Genomic DNA, 24,156 nt, shown 5'->3' with positions numbered 1-24,156 from the left:
TTGCACCAACCTCATAGAAAGCCTGGGTTCTTTCCATCAGACCTTGTTACAGACCAAGGCAGGACTTGAGCCTTCCCGAGAAAGGTTACCGAGAACACTCAAGCCAGGTTGCTGTCTCTCTCTCCTTTTCCTCTGGGTCTGCTCTGTCTCCAGGACTCACTGCTTTAGAATAGTACCATGTTCTGTCACCACTGAGGGGAGGGGGAGCGTTTTGTGACCAAGAGTCTTATCCCTGGTGTCAGAAGTTCTGCGCTGGAATCTTAGCTGTGTGAGGTTCTTACTCCAGGCAATACACTTTATTCCTTTTTGCCTCAGCTTTTGTATCTGTGAAATGGAGACATTAATAGTGCTTAATTTGTTCATTTATAGTTTTATCAAGATGTAATTGATGTAAATAAACTGTATTTAGGGTGTACAATTTGATGAGTTTTGACATCTGTATATATTCATGAAACCACTACCACGATCAAGATAGTAACACATTCATCACCCTAAAAGTTTCCTTGTGCCTTGTGTATCTCATCCCTTCTGTCCCTCTCCCATCTCTAGACAACCACTTACCTGTTTTCTGTCACTATGGATTAGTATGCGTTTTCTAGCATTTTATAAGTATGATATCAGACAATAGTTGTTCTTTTAGATCTACCTTCTTTTGTGTGTGTGTGTGTGTGTGTGTGTGAGATGGAGTTTTACTCTGTCACCCAGGCTGGAGTGCAATGGTGCGATCTTGGCTCACTGAAACCTCCACCTCCCAGGTTCAAGCCATTCTCCCGCCTCAGCCCCCCAAGTAACTGGGACTACAGGCACGTGCATCACTATGCCTGGCTAATTTTTGTATTTTTAGTGGAGACGGGGTTTCACCATGTTGGCCAGGATGGTCTTGAACTCCTGACATCAAGTGATCCACCCACCTTAGCCTCCCAAAGTGCTGGGATTACAGGTGTGAGGCACCATGCCCAGTCAAATCTACCTTCTTATAATCAGCATAATTATTTTGAGGTTCATACATATTGTGTGTATCAAAAAGTCATGCCTTGTTTATTGCTGAGTAGTATTCCATTTTATAGATATGCCACATTTTTGCTATCTATTCACTTGTTCGTGCATAGATTATTTTCTACTTTTTGGCTATTACAAGCAAAATTACATGTACACATCTTTGAGCATATACCTTTATTTATCTTGGATAAATACCTAAATGTGGAGTGGTTGGGTTGTATGGGAAGTATATTGAACTTTATATGAAACCATCAAAGTATTTTCCTATGTGATTTTTGTGTCATTTTACTTTTCTTCCAGCAGTGTGTGTGAGAGTTCCCTTTGCTTCACATTCTTGCTAACCCTGGGGTGGTCAGTTTATTTACTTATTTAAAAATTTTTAGCTAATCTAGTGTATGTGTGGACGCATCTCTAATGACGGATGATGCTGACAGTCCTATAAACACACTCTTCCCATATATCTGTTCTCAAGAGCTGATAATCTCTCCAACTGTTTGTCTGTTTGCTATCCATATATCTCTCTTCTGCAATGAAGTGCATATTCCAATCTTTTGCCTCTTTACAAAATTGGGATGTATTCCTATTACTGAGTTGTAAAAGTTCTTTGCATATTTTAGATATGAATTCTTTGTTGGATATATATTTTACAGATATTTTCTGAGTTTGTTCCTTGCCTTTTCTTTTTTTTTTTTTTGAGACGGATTCTTACTCTGTCACCAGGCTGGAGTGCAGTGGCACGATCTCAGCTCACTGCAACCTCTGCCTCCCGGGTTCAAGCGATTCTCCTGCCTCAGCCTCCTAAGTAACTGGGACTACAGGCACGTGCCATCATGCCTGGCTAATTTTTGTATTTTTAGTAGAGACGGGGTTTCACCATGTTGGCGAGGATGGTCTCGATCTCTTGACCTCGTGATCCGCCCACCTCGGCCTCCCAAAGTGCCAGGATTACAGGTGCGAGCCACTGCGCCCGGCCGCCTTTTCATTTTTATAACAGCGTCATTTGAAGAGAAAAGGTTTTAAATTTCGGTGAAGTAAAATTTGTTGACTATTTTTTCATGGTTCATGCTTTTGGCATCATATTTAAGAAGTTAATAAAGGAAGAAATCCTTGTCAAATCCAAGATCATTAAGATTTTCTCCTAGGTTTACAAGAAGTTTAGTAGTTACCTCTTATAGTCAGGTCTATCATAGTTTCAAGTTAGTTTTTATGTGTGGTGTGAGATGAGGGTCAAGGATCGTCTTGTTTTTCTTTTTTTTTTTTTTTCTTGCTGTGGCTACCTGATTATTCCTGCACTATTTGTTGAAATGATTATTCTTTTTCCATTGAATTGCCTTGGCCCCTTCACTGAAAACCAATTCACCATGTATGTGTGAGTCTTTTCCTAAACTTTCTATCCTGTTTCATTTTTCCGTATGTCTCTCCTTATGCCAATATCATACTTTATTAATATAGCTTTACAACATGTATTCAAATCAGGGGTGTATATATTCCAATTTTGGGCCGGGCTTGGTGGCTCACGCTTGTAATCCCAGCACTTAGGGAGGCCGAGGCGGGTGGATCACCTGAGGTGAGGAGTTTGAGACCAGCCTGGCCAACATGGTGAAACCCCACCTCTACTAAAAATACAAAAATTAGCCAGCATGGTGGCACATGCCTGTAGTCCCAGCTACTCAGGAGACTGAGGCAGGAGAAGCGCCTGAACCTGGGAGGGAGGTTGCAGTGAGCCGAGATCGAACCACTGGACTCCAGCCTGGGTGACAGAGTGACTCTGTTACACACACACACACACACACACACACTCCAATTTTGTTCATTTTCACAATTATTTTGGCTTTTCTAAGTCATTTTTCATTTCCATATACATTTTAGAAATTTTAAAATCAGCTTATCAATTTCTGTAACAAGGCTGATAGGATTTTAATTAGGATTGCTTTGAATGTATAGGTGAATTTGGGGAGAATTGACATCTTAATAATATTAAGGTCCCCTTCCTCCTTCCCTTCTCCTTCAACAGAGTCTTGTTCTCTTGCCCAGGCTGGAGTGCAGTGGTATGTGATCATAGCTCACTGCAGCCTTGAACTCCTGGGCTCAAACGATCCTCCCACTTCAGCCTCCTGGGTAGCTAGGACTACAGGTGTGTATCACCATGCTCGGCTGATTTTTGTATTTTTTGTAAAGACAGGGTCTCACTATGTTTCCCAGGATGGGGGAATTGACTTTTAATTTTACATAATTATAGACTCTCAAGAAGTGAAAATAGAACAAAGAGGTTCTCTGTGAGGCCAGGGTTGGTGGCTCCTGCCTGTAATCCCAGCACTTTGGGAGGCTGAGGCTGGTGGATTGCTTGAACCTGGGAATTTGCAACCACCCTGGGCAAAAAAATAGATTCTGCATGCCTTTTATCCAACTTCCCCCAACAATAACATATTATATAGCTATAGAGTATTATCAACACCAGGAAATTGACATTGGCACAATACTATCAGCTAGACTAAAAACCTTACTGAGATTTCTGCTGTGAGTTTTTTTCATGAATGGTTGTTGGATTTTGTTGAATAGTTCTTCTGTACCTATTGACGTGATCATATGATTTTTCTCTTTTAGTTTGTTAATAGGGTAAATTACCTTAATTGATTTTCAAATGTTAAACCTACATTTTATCAGCCTATGTTACATTATTATTTTTATATATAGCTGGATTTTATTTGTTCATATCTTTTAAATATTTTAACATACGTGTTTGAGGGATATTGTTCTGTAACTTTCTTTCCTTATAACGTCTTAGTCTGGTTTTATATCGGGGTAATGCTAGATTTAGAAAATTAGGAGTGAAATGTTTCTTTCGCTCCTATATTCTGGAAAGGTTTGTGTTGAATTGGTTATATATATATAAAATATAATTGTTTGGTAGCATTCATCAGTGAAATACCAGTTATCTGGGCCTGGAATTTTCTTTGTGGACAACTTTTTAACTGTACATTTAATTTTAATAGGTAAAGGTCTATTTAGAATATCTAAGTCTTTCTGAATAATCTTAGTACTTTGTGTCTTTTAAGGATTTGTCCATTTAAGTTATCAAATTCATTGCCGTAAAATTATTCACAATATTTCCTTATTACCTACTTAATGTCTGCAATAACTGTAGGATGTACTCCCTCTCATCCCTTGTATTAATAATTTGTGTCTTCTTTTTTTTCCCTGATCAGTTTTTCTAGAGGTTTATCAATTTTATTGAGCTTCTCAGAGAGCCACCGTTAATTCCATTGATGTTTCTGTCAGGTATCACTGTCCTGCACTGTCAGTATGTGAAAAGTCTTGTTTCATACAGTTTGTCCTTGGAGAAAAGTTGTGTAAGGTGGGAAGGTAAATCCAATCCTCGTCCTCCCATCATAGGTAACAGCAGACATCCTCCGTGATTTTCGGGGCTATAAAGGAGTTCTGTGGTGAGAGAGTGGGAGAACTCTGTTAGCTCTAGCTGAACTGTGTCCTTTCCTGAGGTTACCACTCCCATGTGGCCCCCTCAAATGGTGGATGTTTTCTCTCTCACACTTTTTTGTTTTATTATTAGTACAATGATAGAGTCATAGATTATGTGGTAACAGTTTTACTATCAAATAAGTTTTTAAAAATAATGTCAACTCTTGATTTAGATACCGAGGGTATGTGTGCATGTTTGTTACATGGGTGTATTGTGTGATGCTGAGGTTTGGGTATGGATCCCACCACCCAGGTGGTGAGCATAGTGCCCAACAGGTAGTTTTTCCACCCACACCTCCCTCCCTGACTCCCCGCAGGTAGTCTGCAGCGTCAACTGTTCCCATTTCTACGTCCATGAGTACCCAATGTTTAGCTCCCACTTTTAAGTAAGATCATATGGGATTTGGTTTTCTGTTCCTGCATTAATTCACACAGGATTATGACCTCCGCCTGCATCCATGTTGCTCCAAAGGACATGATTTCATTCTATTTTATGGCTGCATAGTGTTCTATTGTGTATATGTACCATATTTTCTTTTATTTTTATTTATTTTTATATTTTCTGAGACAGGGTCTTGCTCTGTCACCCAGGCTGGAGTGCAATGGTGCAATCATGGCTCACTTCAGCCTTGACTTCTTGGGCTCCAGCAATCCTCCACCTCAGCCTCCCAAGTAGCTGAAACTACAGGCCTGTGCCACCATTCCTGGCTAATTAAACAAATTATTATTATTATTATTATTATTTTAGAGACAGGTCTCACTATGTTGTCCAGGCTGATTACAAACTCCTGGGCTCAAGTGATCCTTCCACCTTGGCCTTCCAAAGTGTTGGGATTATAGGACTGAGCCACCATGCCTGGCCCACATTTTCTTTATCTAATCTACCATTGATGGACACCTAGGCTGACTCCATGTCTTTGCTATTGTGAACACATGGTAGCTAGTAATCCCATTACTGGGTATATGCCCGGAAGAAAATAAATCATTCTATCAAAAAGACACGTGCAATTATATGTTCATGGGATTACTAGCTACCAATAATGAGAATGGTAGCTCTGTCAACAGAGTAAACAGAGAATCTACAGAGTGGGAGAAAATATTTGCAAAGGATGCATCCAACAGAGGTCTAATATCCAGAATCCATAATGAACTTCAACAGATCAACAAGCAGAAAACAAATAACCTCATTAAAAATGGGCAAGCGACATGATGAGACACTTCTCAAAAGAAAACATACAAGTGGCCAAAACACATGGAAAAATGCTCATCCTAATGAATCATGAGAGAGATACAAATCAAAACCACAGTGAGATCCCACCTCACACCAATCAGAAGGGTGATTATTAAAAAGTCAAATAAGGCCAAGTGCAGTGGCTCATATCTCTAATCCCAGCACTTTGGGAGGCCGGCGCAGGCGGATCACCTGAGGTCAGGAGTTTGAGACCAGCCCGGCCATCATGGTGAAACTAAAAATACAAAAATTAGCCAAGCGGGGTGGTGGGTGTCTGTAATCCCAGCTACTTAGGAGGCTGAGGCAGGAGAATTGCTTGAACCTGGGAGGCAGAGGTTGCAGTGAGTTGAGATTGCGCCACTGCACTCCAGCCTGGGCAACAAGAGAGAAACTCCATCTCAAAATAAATAAATAAAATAAAAAGTAAAATAATAACAGATGCTGGTGAGGCTGTGGAGAGAAGGGAACAATTATACACTACTGGTAGGGATGCAAATTAGTTCAGCCCCTGTGGAAAGCAGTTTGGAGACCTCTTACACTCTTGGTGCTGCAGGACCTGGAGGCCATTTAGGCATCTTCCTCCCACCTCTTTTTCACTCCCAGGCCATTGTCATCCATCTCATTTCATCTTCCCTGAAAACCCTCCTGCTGCTTTGAGGCTCATGCCTTCAAGCTTCTACCACCTGTTGCCTTTTCTCATTGCAATTATTACAGATTGCCTGATTTGCTCTCCGTCATTCCTTGAGGATTTTAGCACCTGGATCGCTGTCTCTTTCTGACTCTCTATCTGTCGTAATTCATGATGGTTTTTAATATCCACACAGAGATCCTTTCAAAACCCAGGAGTACCAGCGACATTAAGTAACACTCTGTGCTGTTACAAACCAACCTCGAAATCTCAGTTGCTTAACCCAATAAAAGATGATTTCTTGCTTGTGCCAAATCCAATACACCTCTATGGTACTTACCTGGCTACACCCCATGCCTGTTCAAAGCCAACTTTTTACTTTCTGAAGGCTTATATCTCGCAGCCCAGTGTGGCTGGAGAAAAACAGGTACCTGTGCTAACTGGTCTTATTTTAAATGTATGATCCCTACCCCAGGCCCTGGTGCTATAAGATTCCACACACTACTCTGTCCATACCTGTGCCAAACAATATCACGTGGTCTCCTCTTTCAGACAGCTCCTCTTCCTCCTCCACACTCTCAGCTTTTGGCCCTGCTTCTTATTTCTCTGGGGGAATGGAACAAATCAGAAGGGAATTTCTGCATGCTCCCAGCAGCATGGCTGCCCACCCCCCTGTGTCTGCACCCACACGGCAGCCTTCCTTCCAGTTCTGTGGATGACCTGTTTGTCCTGGCTGCAACCAGCCCCTCTCCTTGTGTGCCAGATCCCATTCCTTCTCTTTTACTCAAGGGCATCACTCTGCAATTATTCCCTCTCCCTCCTTCAACCTTAGATGTTTCCTGTCTATTGGATGATTCCTATCAGCGTTCCTACTGTTCATACCCTATCTATCTGTAGTATTCCCTATCTTGAAAAAAAAAAAAAAGCCTTTCTAATTGCTACTGCCTGTCTCTCTCCTTCTCTCTGCAGCAAAACAGCTTAGATGTACCACATTGTCTTACTCATTTTTTCTGGTTCCTCCCCTCCAGTTCTCTCTTAAGCTGTCTGGCTTTTGCCTTTACTCTATGGGAAAAGCTCTTGTTAAGGCCGCCAAGTGCAATAGTTGAGTATCTGTTCTCATCTTACTGGTCGATGAGTGGCATTTGACATGACTGGCTGCCTCTTCCTCGTGAAACTGCTCTGTCCTGGCTGGCTCCTCCCTTGGAGACTGCTCCTTCTTTGTCCTGCTAACCCCTTAAGGCTGGAGTGCCCAGGGTTCGGTCATCATCTTCTCCGTTTCTCTACCCAAATGCTCCCTGGTGACCTCTTAGCTTTGCACACTTTTTACATGCTGATGACCTCAAATGTGTAATTCTAGCCCTGGCTTTCCCCTGGCCTTCAGACGCATCTATCCACCTGAGTGTCAGATATCTCGGACTTAAGCGTCCGAACAAGCTGTTGATTCATCACCTCTTACCAAGCTGCTACCCTAATCTTTCCTGTCTCAGAAAATGGCAACTCTAACCTGCCCCGGTGCCTGGGAGTCATCATTTATTGTATTTTTTCTTCTCTTCCCTCCTTTAATCCATCAGCAAACTTGTGACTCCACCTTCAAAACAGATACAGAAGCCATCAACTTATTTGAAACCTTCACTGCTTTCACTAGAGTCTATCCCACCCTCACCTTTCTCCTGAACTGTTGGTAGAGCCCTCTTTTAGGATTTCCTTTTGACATTCATCACCAAATCGCTGAAAGACCCCCACCAGCTCCTGTTCTACTCAAAAGTCTAGAAGACCCTGCTGGGTCTGGCTCTTGCCACTTTTGTGACCTCAGCCCAACAGACCTTACGTCCAGCAGCCCAGTGTGGCTGGAGAAAAACAGGTACCTGTGCTAACTGGTCTTATTTTAAATGTACGATCCCCCTCTCCAGGCCCTGGTGCTACCCAGAGATTCTGCACACTACTTTGTCTGTACCTGTGCCAAACGATGTCACATGGCTCCCTCTCTCGCACAAGCATCTCCTGCTGGCCTGCTCTGCTCCAGCTGAAGCTTGAACCCTGCACTCCTGCCTCGGAGCTTTGGCACTTCCTGCTTCCTCTACTTGGTATACCCTTTCCCCTGATATCCTGAGGCTCCCTCCCTCGTTTCCTTTAGGCAATGCCTCAAATGTCACCTTCTCAAGGAGGCTCAACTCAGCCACCCTACAAAGAACAGGACCCCTGTCCCCACATCCCTTCTCTCCATCTCCCTCCTCTCCACTGCCCGGCCATCTGGGGGCTGCTGTGTCTTCCCTGCTGGAATATCAGGGGCAGGTATGTGGATGCTGGTTCACTGCCATGCTCCCTGGAGCATAGAATCATGCCCAGTTTGTCATAGGGACTCAGTACATTTTATTTTATTTATTTATTTTTTTGAGAGACAGTCTTGCTCTGTTGCCCAGGCTGGAGTGCAGTGGCACAATCATGGCTCACTGCAGCCTTGACCTCCTGGGCACAAGTGATCCTCCCACATCAGCCACCCAAGTAGCTGGGACCACTGGTGCGCACCACCATGCCCAGCTAATTTTTAAAATTTTTGTAGAGATGGGGTCTCACTATGTTGTCCAGGCTGGTCTCATCTCTAACTCCTGAGCTCAAGCAATCCTCCCACCTTGGCCTCCCAAAGTGCTGGGATTCTAGGTGTGAGCCACAGTGCTTGGCCCATCTTTGTAGCATGAATACCTTTTAGCTCATGTCCTCGATTAGTGACATAGAAATACCCTGCCACAGGGTAGCATTGGCATTTAAATGCCCTCCTTTAATACTACGTTTCAGAAATTAAATACGATGACTAAAAAGAATCACAAGATTTAAATATGCATTTTTATGGATAATTAGAAAACAGTCGATGCTAATTTTGAAAAATTCAAACTCTACAGAAATGCATAATAAAAAGTGAAAGATTGTCTTTTCCATGTTTTCTCCCATCCTGCCTCCCACAGGCATACACGTCTTTTGATGATGTTGTGGGCATCATTTCTCTGTAGAGATAAAACACATACATGCCAACATTTTTAAAAACTGGTGTCTTGTTTTGTATCTAGCTCACCTTTTTTTACTTACTTAAAAATATACTGAAGATCTGCTGGGCATGGTGGCTCACACCTGTAATCCCAGCACTTTGGGAGACCAAGGCAGGTGGATCATTTGATGTCAGGAGTTTGAGACCAGTCTGGCCAACATGGTGAAACCCTGTGACTACTAAAAATACAAAAATTAGCTGGGTGTTGTGGTGTGTGCCTGTAATCCCAGCTACTCAGTAGGCTGAGGCAGGAGAATTGCTTGAACCCAGGAGGCAGAGGTTATAGTGAGCCAACATGGCACCACTGTACTCCAGCCTGGGTGACAGAGAAAGACTCTGTCTCAAAAAAATATATATATATATAAAATTTTATATAAATTTATATTTATAAATATATATTTATATTTATTATTTGTTTATTTATATTTATTATTCATATTTATTTATAAAATAAACATATATTTTTATAAATATAAATAAACATAAATATATAAATATAAATATATATAATATATAAAATATTTATAAAATTATATTTATAATATAAATATATATCTATATTTATAATATTTATAAAATTATATTCATAGTATAAATATATATTTATATTTATAAAATTATATTCATAATATAAATATATTTATATTTATATTATATAATTATATAATATAAATATAAATATATTTATATTTATAAAATTATATAATATAAATATATTTATGTTATAAATATTATAAATCTATGTTATATAAATATTTTATGTATAGATATATAAATATATCTCAAAGATCTTTCTATGCTGGTGCCTCTAGACCTTCAGAAAACCCTCTCCGAGGCTGTGGTGGGTGCCCAGCAGTGATTCTGCTTTGCCCCTCCTCCTTTTTCCAGGGGCATGTTTGCTTATTAAGCTCGCAGTTTAAGAGCCCCTCCCTGGAAAGTCTGGATTCTCAGAGCCTCTGTGACATTGCCCACTTCACACCCTTCACAGAATTTTTCCACACAGTTTTCCCTTTCCTCCTGTCTGTCTGCAGCCTTGCTGCTTGTCTGCCTGATTCGTTGGATGACATATTTCTTGGCGACTAGGTAGTGTGTGTCTTTTGTAGTCTTGTGTCCTCCATAGTTGTGGGCTCAGTGGATGCTTGTTGGGTGGATGGACGGATAAATGGGACAATGAAAAGATGAGCTTCTCTTCTGTTTTCTCCCTGAGCAGCACTTCGCAATGCTTCGTGACTCAAATTGTGCAGGTTTGCTGGCCGGGCGTGAGCCTTCTTATTTTAGTCCATCAGGGAAAGTGGCTGGCTCATTCAGCCACAGTGTAGCATTGGCATTTAAAAATATATCAAGAATGACAATAAAGATTAGTTACCGTTTATTGAGTGTTTACTCTGTGCCTAAATGCTTTATGTACATTACCTTCTTTACTTTTTCAACAATCTTGTTTGAATTAGGTCCTATTATTATCTCCATTCTGTAGAACAGGCTCAGAGAGGTGAAGTACTTTGCTCACAAATGCGCAGCTAGGTGTCATAGGGAGGTAGCTAGGTGGTAGCAGAGCCAGGATTCAAACCAGGGCTGCTTGATCCACAGTCCAGCTTCTCAAGCCCAACCTTGTACTTCTGTGATGGGGAGCCAGGTTTGTGTGGAATTTTGTCTTCCTATAGAGACGGGTTGCATTTTTAATTGCAGAAAACATGCAACCTGTGATGAATAGATTAACATGGCAACTTTTTTTTCCCCTGAGAAAGTGGTACTTTAATTTGCACATAGCATTAATAGTGAAGAGACTGTCTCCAGAATAAGTAGCTCCCCTCCACCCCTCCTGCAAGCCCTTATAGGACTTCAAAGGGGTCAGCTCCAGCTCTCTCACTGCTTGATTTCTTTGACTGCTTTTCTGCTTTAGCAGTGAGAAGGCAACGGGAAGATGGACTTATGAGAATTCACCCAGGAGAATAAGCAACTGGGTCTCAAGTGTTTTGTTATGTAAGCAGTAAACACTGTGGACAGCATCATCCACTGTTTGTCAAACTCAGCCCTGGGTTCTACAAAACTGAGTTTAAAAGAAAAAAAAAGCTATCTGTGGAGATTTTGTTAAAAGTTCCACTTGGTTAGCATGCTTGCAATGCACACTGTAACAAAGCTTTAATATAATTAAATTTTAAATTCCATGTAGAATCTAGTGGGTAGGCAGATGTACCGGTATGTTAAACTTTATGTCGCTTGAAAATGGTTTTCAAGTACATCAGAGGGAGACCATCCAGCTGTAAAATTATCTGCTTTATGATGCCGCATCACAGCTCTGATCTTTTTCTTTTAATTAAAAATGTACCTTAAAGTTGAACCATCCCCACTCTCTGCTACCTTTTCTTCCTTTCTGTCTACCGACAGAAGATGAAGTAGCATGACTGTTCTATGAACCTTCGGGGATGTTTATGCAGGAAATAACTTTTCAATTAAATATTAATTTTTGTGGCTCTTCAGCTGGACTCGGCCCCTCTGCAGGCCAAAGGGTAGCTCCCTCTGTATATGGTGCTGTCCAGGTTGTAAGGCCTTTGGTTGGTCATACCTTCTAACCTCTTGCAGCCAGTTCCAGCAATCAAGAGTCATAGAACCTCGCAAAGGTGAAAAGGTGATACCCCCTGGGCTCTTCCTGACTTGCCAGGTGTGACCGGCTTCAGAAGGCATCTGTTCTCACAGTGGCATGTCAGGGTCCTGCTCCTGTCCCCCAAACACCTTTCTTACTATAGCTTTCTAATGTCTGATTTCTTTTCCTGGAGAATGTTATCCCTTTAATTTGAGGTCTCATTCTCTGTTAAAATATGGACCACTGGTGGACAGCACTCACCAGTCATTATCCCCTTGTCATGGCTAACGTCTCCAGATCGCCCGTGGAAGATATTGGATGCTGGTGCCCAGGAAATGGCCTTGGCAGAGGGCAAAAGACATAGAAGGGCACACTAGGTGCAGGGATTCCCCAGGGCTGGCTCTAGGTGTGGCTAATGAGCAGTCGTCAGCATCAGCACACTCAGCGTTACTTTTCAAATGAGATCAGTCCTACCATGCACCTACTCTGGAGTCTGGCACGCAGCAAGTGCTGGGTAAATATTAGCTATTATTGAGATTATGAATATTTTATTACTCTAATTATAATCAGATCCTGGTAGGTTCTTTTAAGTATCCTTCTGGAACCTGCCAGCTGGCAGAAGGATGAGAGACAGGCAATGGTTACATGACTCCGAAGGCCTATTGACTGGTCATCAGACGGGAATGGAACTTATGGATCATCTCATTTCATGCTCCTACTTTTGCAGAACAAAACCAGGGGCTTGTGGTAGAGAAGGGCCTCACTTAGGGACACACAGCGAGCCATGGCAGAGTTGGGTCCTCTGACTTCCCTTGCTTTTTTCCTGATGTCTTGGCTGCTCCCACCTCACGCCAGCTTCCTCTGTGCTGGGAAGGGCCCTTGCTAAGCTGCTTGGATCCAGCTCTTCCTGGTACCCCTACTGTTACTTTTTTGGGGTGAGTGCCCAGATGCTCCCCTGCAGTCTTGGAGAGCCCTGCTCTACTGCCAGCACCCTCCCAGGCTGTGGGCAGAATGAATGGCCAAAGAGGGTCTCCCGGAACCTTAAAGAACCTTCCAGTTTCCAGCAGCCTCTGTGCTTTCTTTCAACTCTGCTAAGCAGCCAGTACCATTCACTCCCTGTAGCAGGAAAGGTCCTTTTTTCCTCTGTGCTGGAACCCAGTTGTGATGAGGCTGTTTGAAAGCAGTGGTCCACGAACTGCAATGATGGGGAGAGGACCACCCAGCTCGGCCTCCAGGTCTGTGATGATGGGCAGGTGATGTCCCCTCTGTGGGCAGAAGGTGCTGCTCTAGTTTGGATGTTTGTACTCCTAAACCTGTTACAATGGGATCCTAATGCTGGAGGTGGGACCTAATGGGAGATGTTTGTGTCACGGGGTGGATCCTTCATGAATGGCTTGGTGTCATCCTTGCGGTAATGAGTGAGTTCTTGCTCTGTTAATTCCTGTGAAAGTTCCTCCAGGAGCTGGTTGTTTAAAAGAGCCTGGCACCTTCCTTCTCTTCCTGGCTTCCTCTCTTGCCATGCTGGCTCCCTTTAGCATTCATCATGAATGGGAGCAGCCTGAGGCCCTCACCAGAAGCAAATGCTGGAGCCATGCTTCCTGTACAGCCTGCAGAACCATGAGCCAAATGAACCCCTTTCCTTTATAAATTACCCAGCCTTAGCTATTCCTTTTAAGCAACACAAACAGACTAAGACAGGTGCCTTCCCTGAAACATGAGAGGCTGGACCCACTGGCTTTCATGGTGCTTTTGGGCCACACACATTGATTCTAATTTGGCAATTTTCATGCCTGAGCTGTCTCAGTTTCTCCAGTCTAAGGTTCACATTGGGGAACCTGGATCTAGACTTCTCTCGCTCCAGGTGACCCCAGAGGGAAGACAGGCTGCTGGACTAAGTGCAGGCCCCTCCAGGGACCGTGAGGAGAAGGAACAGGTAGAAAACTGAGCAGAGAAAACCACGGGGTGCAGCTCCCATGGTGGAAGGTGGGGGCGTCAGCAGCAAGGCGGGGTGGGCCGAGACTCAGGCACACTCCAGGGAGTGAGTGTGAGGAGTGAGCCCAGCCCTCAGAATCCTGGGCTAACAGCCATCCATGGTATACAGGTAGCAGCCTCCATTCTCATCAGATATTATGTATTTGGAAAATGAATCTTATCCTCAAGTATTAGTCACTGCAAGAAGCAAAAACCTTCCTTGAGACACTTTGGAATGTTCCAGAGTCAATGTTGTTTGGAGTAAGATGTATGAAACCAAAATTAATGACATTTTGCACACCCAGACAAACTCCTAAGTACCACCCATTGGCTTTCTCCCGTCTCTGGGTGCAGCCTGCTTTTCTGGTCAGATTATTCTTTCGGGCAGTGCAGGATCTCCTTCCGCCAGGAGCTCCTTCCAATACCTTCCAACCTCCAACTAACACTGAGGTTCTTCTCCCAAAGGATTCAGGATGCCCTGGGTATTGTGTCATACCATCTTCTTACCTTTTACAGTGAGGTCATTGCAGAACTACTCAGCTATATAGCAAACACTCCCTTTCCTAGTGATGGGATAAAAGTATTTTTGGTCTACCTGAAACTGTTGACTTTTAGGGATTCAGATAAAGTAGTTAAATGTCAACTTATACTAAGTGTACTAATTTCATTGTATGAACGCATGTAAAGTCATATGTCTATACACTAAAGTATTTGTAGAAATATGGCTTTTTTCCCCATCCTTTAATTCCGTGAAATAGTTTCTATTCAAGTTCTTCCTGTGCGTGTTGTCATCCACAAAGCCACTCTGTGTGTCATCAAACACAAGGACATTTTTACTTCTCTGTTGTTTGAGATACACCACTTTTTGAATCTAGGTATGCAATTTTAATCGCATCTGTCTTAAGTCAGGCTGCCGTAACAAAATACCACAGACTGGGTGGCTTAAACAACAGACATTTATTTTCTTATGTTCTGGAGGCTGGAAGTCTGAGATCAGGGTGCCAGCATGGCCAGGTTCTGGTGAGGGCTCTCTTTCTGGCTTGTGGACGGCTGCCTTCTTGCTATGTCCTCAGATGGCGTTTTCTAAGTGTGTGTGTGTGTGTGTGTGTATATGTGTGTGTTTGTGTGTATGAGTGTGTGTTTGTGTGTATGAGTGTGTGAGAGACAGCAAGAGACAGAGCGAAAGAGAGAGTCTCTTTTCGTTCTAAGGCCACCAATTCTATTGGATACAGACCCTATCTGATCTCATTTAACCTTAATTACATCTCCAAATCCCTATCTCCACACAGTCACACTGAAGCCACTGAGGGTTAAGGGCCTGAACATATGAATTTTGGGGGACACAATTCAACCCCTCATGCTATCAGGACCAATATATATAACACTAGGCAGGATTAGAAGATTTGCCTTGTCGGTGTAGTTTGTGGCTTCAGTGTTGTGAGGACTACTCTCATTTTCAGAACTCGTTATGAGACTTGTTTATACAGATATTAGGACTTGCAATTGTCAGGTCACACCACTCAGAATAATTACTAAAAACTGTGTCAAATGTATTTGCTTCCTTCTACCAGTCCTGTCTGGTAATCTCTGTAAGCATCCCAAACTAGTATTGATTGACGTCATTTTAGCTAATGGGTCTTCTCCAAAGAGTACTTTATTGTTTAAAGTAGAGCTATTGAGAATGTTCCCTATAATTTGAACAACCCTAAGAATTCAACTTTAAGCTGGTCATTTGTCCTCCACAACTACCTGGTGAGGCAGCACTTGCTTTTTGTTCCCATGTTACAAATGCAGATAGGAAGGCCGAGTAACCTCTCAAGCTCTGCAGCGGTTGGGAGGCTGAGCTGGCCTTGACCTGGATTCGCTTTCTTCTAGAATTGGGTCCCTTTCGGTGCCTCACTCTGCTCTGGGGGAAGTAAGGGAGTGAGGTTCAATGACGTGGCCAAGATCTTTCAGGGGACGAGGGGCAGACTGAGTCCTCTATCCAGGGCCCTTCTCAAAGCCATCATGGATCTCTTGGAAGTATTAACCCCAAGGGGTGGAGATGCTGCCTCTGAGCTCCTGTCACCTTCCCAGGCCCGGGAGGGAGAGCATCTTTCCGCACCGCTCCTCTGCGGCTTATGTGGGATTCCACGTGCCTCTTTATCTTGCATTAAATAACGGTTTTAGTGGGCTGCCAGCTTATTCATCTATTGTATTTATGGAAACTACTAAAGACTTCAAAAAAGGGTTTAATTCAATGTGAGGTTCTATCTTTGAAGAAATTTGTTTAATAGTGCAGGGAAAATTGGGCTTTTAATACAGGAGGAGCAGAACCTGCTCTGTAACTTCAGAGAGAAAATGGAAATCGAGACAGGAAGTACCAGAGAAGCCACTGGGCTTGGAAGGAGGGTGACTTGGGAATGAGCTGGAGCTGGGCCCAAGTAAAGCCCTTCCGAGCCTTCCCTCGTCTCTGTCTGTGTAGGGAAGGCAAAGACACAGGAAAATGACAGCTTAGTGTCCGGAACCCTGGGGTCACTGCAGGAGCTGGACTCCAGTCTGATTGCATACAGCTGTAGTAACCCATGAGTCTGTGAGCACAGAGGGGCCGGGACGATTGCAGTCATCCGTGTCTCCCGAAAGCACAGTGCCTGTGGCTTCTAGGCTGCAAGCATGAAGCCTCCCATTGCAGAGGGGAAGAGGCTGCCCTTCAGCGAAATGTGGAGTGGGCTGAGGGGATCTTGGGTACAGGGTTTTAAAAAACGTAATCCTGGGTTCAAATCCCTGTGCTGCCTTCTATGACCTGTGACCTGGGTCAGTTTCTTTATGTCCCTGAGCTTTGGCCTCCTTGTCTATGTAGCAGAGATAATCTCAACCGTCTAGGTGGTGGCATGCATGAATGATAGCTTCTATTTACTGAACACTTACTACGTGCGTGGCACTATGCCCAGTGCTTTAATTGGATCATTTTTTAAAAAATGGGATGATTGTAAAGGCCGGGCCGAGGATCTCCCCTGGGGATGGGCAGTCATGGTGCTTCCCCGCCCTGGGCAGCTGCTTATTCCAGAAATTGCCGTGGGCCTGCAATCCTGCTTGCAACACCCCTCGCAGCAGGAGCTTGGCAGCCCCTGAACCCGGTGCCTGCTCATGAGCCAGTCTCCCTCTTGGCTTATGTAGATCAACCAGAGCCTTGGGATATGAGAAGTTAATTTCCACATATCCTGGAGGGGGAAGAAGCACGTATGAAAGAAGTGAAGAGATAAGAATGTGTAGGAAGGTTATCTTTCAATTAAGAAGGGCAGTAATGCTTCCCATCAAGAGTCCTGTCCGGGAAAGTCTGGGAATATCTGTTTCGGTGCTTTGCTGAGAACCAGTTAGGTGAATTCTGCGCTGGTGGACACTGCCGCCCAGCAGGACACTCACCACCATGGCCTTCCTTGACCCCGGCCACGTCCTGCCGGCTCCTCCTCCTTGAACACCAACCATCAGGTTGCCAGGACCTGTCCCCTGGGGCTGGGTCCTCACTGCTTCCCTGGGACTGGCTGTGTAGGGGTTGACGTGGGCAGTCAGAGGGGGTAGGGAGGGAAGGGTTTGGCATATTGCACACACACAAACACACACTCAAACATAAACCATGCATACACACACACTTGAGCATCATGCACACATATATACCACACAAATATACACCATGTGCACACACACCACACACACATATACCATGCACACACAAACACACTCAAAGACACAACATGTACACAGACACTCAAACATATGCCGTGCATACACATACACATCACACACTCAAATATACACCATGTTCACACACATCACACATTCAAACATATGCCGTGCACACACACAGAAAGTTACAGCATGCACACACGCACTCAAACATGCACCATGCACACACACTCATACACTTTGCACACACACTCAAATGTATATCACGCACATGCACACAAAAACACACTCAAATGTACAGCATGCACACACAGAAACACACACTCAAATATATACCACACGGCCAGGCATGATGGCTCACGCCTGTAATTCCAGCACTTTGGGAGGCCGAGGTGGGCAGATCACGAGGTCAAGAGATTGAGACCATCCTGGCTAACATGGTGAAACCCCGTCTCTACTAAAAATACAAAAACAAAATTAGCTGGATGTGGTGGTGAGCACCTATAGTCCCAGCTACTCGGGAGGCTGAGGTAGGAGAATGGCGTGAACCCGGGAGGTGGAGCTTGCAGTGAGCCGAGATCGTGCCACTGCACTCCAGCCTGGGTAACAGAGCGAGACTCCGTCTCAAAAAGCAAAAAAAACCACCCCAAATATACACCATGCACACACATTCATATACCATGCACACACAAACACACTCAAATATACACCATGCATGCACACTCACACACTCAAACATACACTATGCACACACAAACACAAACATACATCACACACACGCACTGAAATATGCACCATGCACACACACACTCATACACCATGCACACACACAAACTCAAACATATACCATGCACACACACACTCATACACCATGCACACAAACTCAAACATATACCATGCACACACACACTCATACACCATGCACACACACAAACTCAAACATATACCATGCACACACACACTCATACACCATGCACACACACAAACTCAAACATATACCATGCACACACACACTCATACACCATGCACACACACAAACTCAAACATATACCATGCACACACACTCATACACCATGCACACACACAAACTCATATACCATGCACACACACACTCATACACCATGCACACACACAAACTCATATACCATGCACACACACACTCATACACCATGCACACATGCATGCATAGAAATATGCACCATGTACACACTCAAACATACATCACACATACACCACACACTCATACACCATGCACGTATGCACACAAACACACACTCATACACCATGCACACACTCAAACATACACCACACACACGCACACACACTAAAAATACACAATGCATACACACACGACACAAACATACACCATGCACACATGCACACACATGCTCACATATGCACCATGTAGACACACACTCATACATCATGCACACACACACCACACACTCACACATACACCATGCACACACACAAACATACACCATGCACATGCATACACATACTACACAGTGAAATGTATGCCCCCCCACACACACCACACACTCAAACATACACTACCCACACACATACACACCACACACTCAAATATGCACCATGGACATACCCCAAACACACGAATCCACCCCCTCCCCCCACGCCACGCTCCCCGCCATGCTCCCTCTTCTCCCTGTGCTGGGCTTTTGGAAAGAGCCAGGGGTCTGCTTTTGTTCTGAATTCCCATCCTGCTGACTTGCCACCGGGGTGTCTTTACTTATGGGGGGAGTGGGTCCAGTCCCCACGTTGCCACCTTCTGAGTGAGCACCAAGGCCCTCCCATTGCAGTTGTATGTGGCCAGCCGGCCCATTCAGTCCAAGTGCCCAGGAGCCCAGTGTGCCCTTCCTTTGGCTCTAGCTCCTCCCTCCCCCATCAGGGGACCACTGGGGCACTAAGTGTGGTGGCAGAGGGCACCATGTGGGCTGTGACCACCTCTCTCCAGCAGACTGGGGGGTGCCTGCAGAGCACTAACTGCCAGTGGGCAACATTACTCTCTGGCCTGCCTCACCATTGGGCTGTCTGTTCACTTGCTTCTCCCAGCTCAGTTGTGGTCTCTGAGGTAGGTCAGAGCCTGGGCTGGCTTATCACCAGGTCCTGGGCACCTGCTTAGGATGGAGCACAGAGAAGGCCTTGCTGGCAGCTGTCAGGGGTGCGTGTGTCCAGTGGAGTGGGGCTTCCTGCCCTGTGGGCACATTCCCGAGGTACGGGGGCCTGGTGTTTCCACATCATCCACTCCCTTCCAGCTGCCCAGGGATTGGGGTGTCGGGGGGTAGGGGCTTCTCTGGGGGTAGGTACAAGTCCCTTCTTGCCATTCCCCAGCTAAACTGCCACTGAGTGGAGAGGGCGGCTTTCCCCGCAGGGAATTGGGAGTCCCAGATGTCTCCCTTCTGCGCTTGGGGGGGTGCTCCTCCCTGAAGGACAGGGTTTTTGCTTCTGAGCACATGGGCCTTTTGCTTCTGAGCAGGAGAAAGACTTTCTGGCAGGGCACCGTGGTTCACGGAAGGTTCTGACCCTGCAGGTGGGCTTCGGCGAGACTCTCACGCGAGGGATTTTTCTCATTTTCTGCCCCTCTGCTGCCATCAAATGTAGCAGAAAAAAATGTGTGTCCCTCTCCAGCCCCTCGCTGTAGGAATGCCAGCTTCGGCTCAGGCTGGTAGTCTGGTTTCGTAACGGCCGTGTGGCCGCGGGTCAGGTGCTTCACCTTCGGGCCTGGGATAATCATGCCACCTCCTGGGGCTGCTGGGGGAATCCAGTGAGCTGATTTCCATGAAGGCGGAATGTTGGTGATGCGAGTTTTTAGCTAGTCCCCGACACACACTGAGAACAGGAAACGAGCCACTGGGTGCTCAGCTCTCCAAGCACGGCCGTCCCTGAGTGCTGGGGGATGGGCAGGTCCAGCCATGTTCCCGGAATAACTCGGGCCTGGGCGGCGGCCAGCAGGTCAGAGCTGGGCCAGAGGTGCCGACGGTGCCCAGGGTAAGGGGATGCCGGGAAGACGTCAAAGACAAATGTGTGCCTGTGGGGAGCAGCACGTTTATGGCAATAAAAGTCTTGATAACGATTCACGAATCCTGGCAGCCCTGCCTTCCTTGCCGTACCTGGGGGCTTGTACTGCCAGGGGAGGCTTCGTCTCATTTCCTTCACTGCTGGGGAAGAGACTGCCCAGGACTCAAACAGGAAAACTGAGCCTCGGAGACGTTCAACTCCAACAGGGAGCAGCAGCCGCTGCTGTTCGGTCGCCCAGCGGCCTCCCTGGAGGAGAGTCCCTCAGTGATGCCTCTTCAAAGGCTCTGCGTGCTGCCCACTGTCCGTAAGGAGTGAGGCAGGTGTGGTCAGAGTGCCTGGACCCGCATTGCCCTTTGCCTCCCCAGCTGCAATCTCACTTGCTCACTTGGGGGGCTCTGGCTGAGCTTTGCAGGTTGGCCTGGACCGGCAGGTGGGCACAGGCCCATTGCACCTGGCTGGGTGTGATTAAGGAAACAGGAATGGAAATGCTTCTCCAACTGGAGGAAGTCAGAAAGCCACAGGGCATCCTCAGACGAAACCCCTGCTTCCTCCATCAGAGCGGGGGCAAGCCAGATGGGGAGGGGAGATGCTTTTCCTCAGAGACACCAACGCCTCTACACCCAGGCCTCTCCACGCGGGTGTTATGGACATTCCGGGCTGGATAATTCTTCGTTGTTAGGGCCATCCTGGGCATGGAAGCATGTTTAACAGCATCCCTGGTTTCCACCCACTAGATGCCAATAGCACCCCCGACAACCAAGTATGTCTCCAGGCATTGCCCAATTCCCTTGAAGGGCAGAATCACCCCTCACCGAGAACCACTGCTCCACCCAATGCAAAGACATAACTGTCAGCATGTTCAGGACCAAGTATTGGGATGTGCAGAAGGACGCGCAGGACGTGGAACCCTGTGTGCTTGGGTCGTGGCCGTGCCTTCCGGATGCTTCGAGGGAAACGACCTGGGTCCTGGTCAGACATAAAAGTGGGAAGTGTATTTTCCCCTCTGATGTTGTCACTACTGGCTGGTGCCGCAGACGGACTCAGAAAGCACCGTTTCATTTTGCTCGAGTAAAGAAGGCAGGCGCAGAGTGCTGCTCATATATTGATTGACTCATCAAATGATCCGCTGCAGCTGCCTGCATTTGTTTACAGGGCGAAAATTAATGCCACAGATGTTTACTGTATAATAGGATTTGAAATCTGTTGGGGGGAGCACCCGTTGAAACCACTGGGCCAAGAATGAGAAAAACACTTTGCATAAAGGAGGATTTGGTTCACTAAGTAGCACACGGTGCTTGCTGTCAAACGCTAACAAGAAACATGGGCCTCCTCTCCCTTGGCCAGCGTTGGCGTTCGCGCCTGGCTCCCTGGCTTTCTTCTGCACTGTGCTTTGATGTGGCACCTTCCAAAGTGTTTTCATGATGGAGAGGGCTTCCTCTGAAAGGCAGCACCCGAGCCTAATTAACTGATGCGTGATTCTTCATTAGCATCTGGGCAGGCCTGGGGCCCCCGGTTCCCTTTCCTTCCTCGGCCCCTCTTTGCAGCGGGCAACCCTGGATTGCCTAGCGAGGCTGCCTGGCCCTTGGGTGTCTGTGTCTGGGGTTCCCCTGGTGACCCCACCAGCTCCTGTTGTGTCCCTGCCTTCCACTGCCTGGAGCCAGGTCTCTGAATGAATATAGCCATCCTCCGAGATGGGAGCTGCTTTTTCTTGGCACAGCATCTAAGCCCTGCAACCCTGAGTGTCTTGATGGCACAGCCAATTCCTCGCTATGCCCAAGGGCTTTTCCCAGGCATCAGGGCAGACAGGGACCCCCAGTGCTTCTTAGAGCCTCCTCCAGAGGAAATGGCTTTGGGGTGGGTCTCCCAGTCGAGGACAGAGGACATGGCAGGCTGCTGGTGCTCCCGGTGACCATTGGGAGGCCCTGGAGGGAGCCTCCTTCCCAGGAAGTTTCCTTCCAGTGGGTTCGAGTGTGCATACTCCGTTTGTATTTTCACTTTCCTTATGTTTTTCTCTTCAGCCAGCTCTGATTGGATTCACCACAGATTAACATTTTCCATTATACGTTATAATGTGTTTTTTTTAAACCAAATCTCCCTTCACAGATTGCTGTCTTTATAATATAGGAATTATTTCTCAGTCACTTTAAAAGTCCTGCTTCATTAGCTTGGTGACTGTTTGGTAATTTGCAAAGTCACTTTCGCAAGTTTTAATACTGCCCGGTTGAGGATCACAGCAATAAATGTATTAGGTTTGAATAGTGTTATGATTCTGTCTGAAGTGAAAAAATTAGAATCAGTCATTAGCTCTGACCTCAGCATCAGCCCACACCGTGCAGGAGATGATGCAGATAGATGATGCGATCACAGCCTCCGCCACGGGAAGAATCCTGGGTAAGGCCTTGGAGCCCTTTGTCTCAGCTCTTTGCCAAGACTCGAAGCAATAGCTCCTACATCTCCAGTACCTTCCACGTTTCTGTTCTCCTTAGAGTGGCTTAAAGCTCCTCCTTCCATATAAGTCTCTCATGTCTAGACTCAGCCCTCCAGGGAAGGCAAATGGAGACTTTGAAGCCCCCAACCTTGGGCTCCCCCTCCAGCTTTTTTGACAGATGATGGTACCTGCTGAGAGAATGTGACCAGAGGCTTTCATTGGGATTTTGGGGGGCATTCTGTTTTCTTCCTCCTCCTGTGTTGAGGCCACCTCTGAGCCATGCTGAGAAAACAGGGAGGTTGCCAAGGGCAGAGATGTCCAGCCCCTGCTCTGAGGCTGTCAAGTGCCTCCTCAGGGAGAAGGGGAGGGTGCGCATTGCTCGATTTTGCTCAATTCCCAGCAGGCTTCTCCACCTCCGAGGAGGCGCCTCTGAGTCCCTCCCAGCCCGAGACTCTTTCCCCCTGGAAGAGAGGGTGGGCAGGCTCGGGGAGAACCCCAGAGCCTCATGTGGCCATGTCGTGTTTCATTTGCCCTGATTAATTTGGCATCTGTATGAACCAGAGGGAGTGGTGCTCGACCCTAACCTTTCACAGATGTTCCAGGCCAAGGTTTTCTGGCAAAATCGATTTTGACATTTTGATAAGAACCGTTTCGCTGTGTTCTGTATTTTGAATCTTTGACTCTAAGCTGTTCTGAAAACCAGCTGTGAAGCTAAATCTTGTTTGTAAAATCTGCATACTGCATCAGCAGCAGAAAACGCCAGAGCCTCGAGGTCATTTCATAGACACTTGAAGCAAGTTAGGTGGGATGCGAGGATATTGAATTGCGGTGGTTTATCAGACTTCTGCCATGGGAAGCATTGTGAGAGATGCATAATGAATGTCTTGAACCCTCTTCTGTCTCTTGCAGTGTTTGGAATGCAAAAAAAATTAGACCTTTAATGGAAAGATTTGGTATTCATGAGAAAGACAGAGTCCCTACTACTTAGGAAACTTGGTTGCCTTGTAAAACAGAACGTCTGTATCAGGAGCACGGTGATCTTTTGTCATTTGGTATAAGGAAAAAAATTAAACATTGGATTGGAAACATTTGAGGTCAC

General features: G+C 45.7%; 1 protein-coding gene across 18 annotated transcripts in view; it reads left to right on the top strand.

Annotated features, from left to right (window-relative positions):
* Positions 1–24,156, top strand: part of CAMTA1 (calmodulin binding transcription activator 1) — a 981,226-nt gene that overhangs the window by 342,270 nt on the left and 614,800 nt on the right. The gene's annotated exons all lie outside the window — the stretch shown is intronic.

The sequence above is a fragment of the Pan troglodytes genome, chromosome 1 (genome assembly GCF_028858775.2).
Source record: "Pan troglodytes isolate AG18354 chromosome 1, NHGRI_mPanTro3-v2.0_pri, whole genome shotgun sequence".
Lineage (NCBI taxonomy): Eukaryota > Metazoa > Chordata > Mammalia > Primates > Hominidae > Pan > Pan troglodytes.
This window is presented reverse-complemented; position numbering and strand designations above follow the sequence as displayed.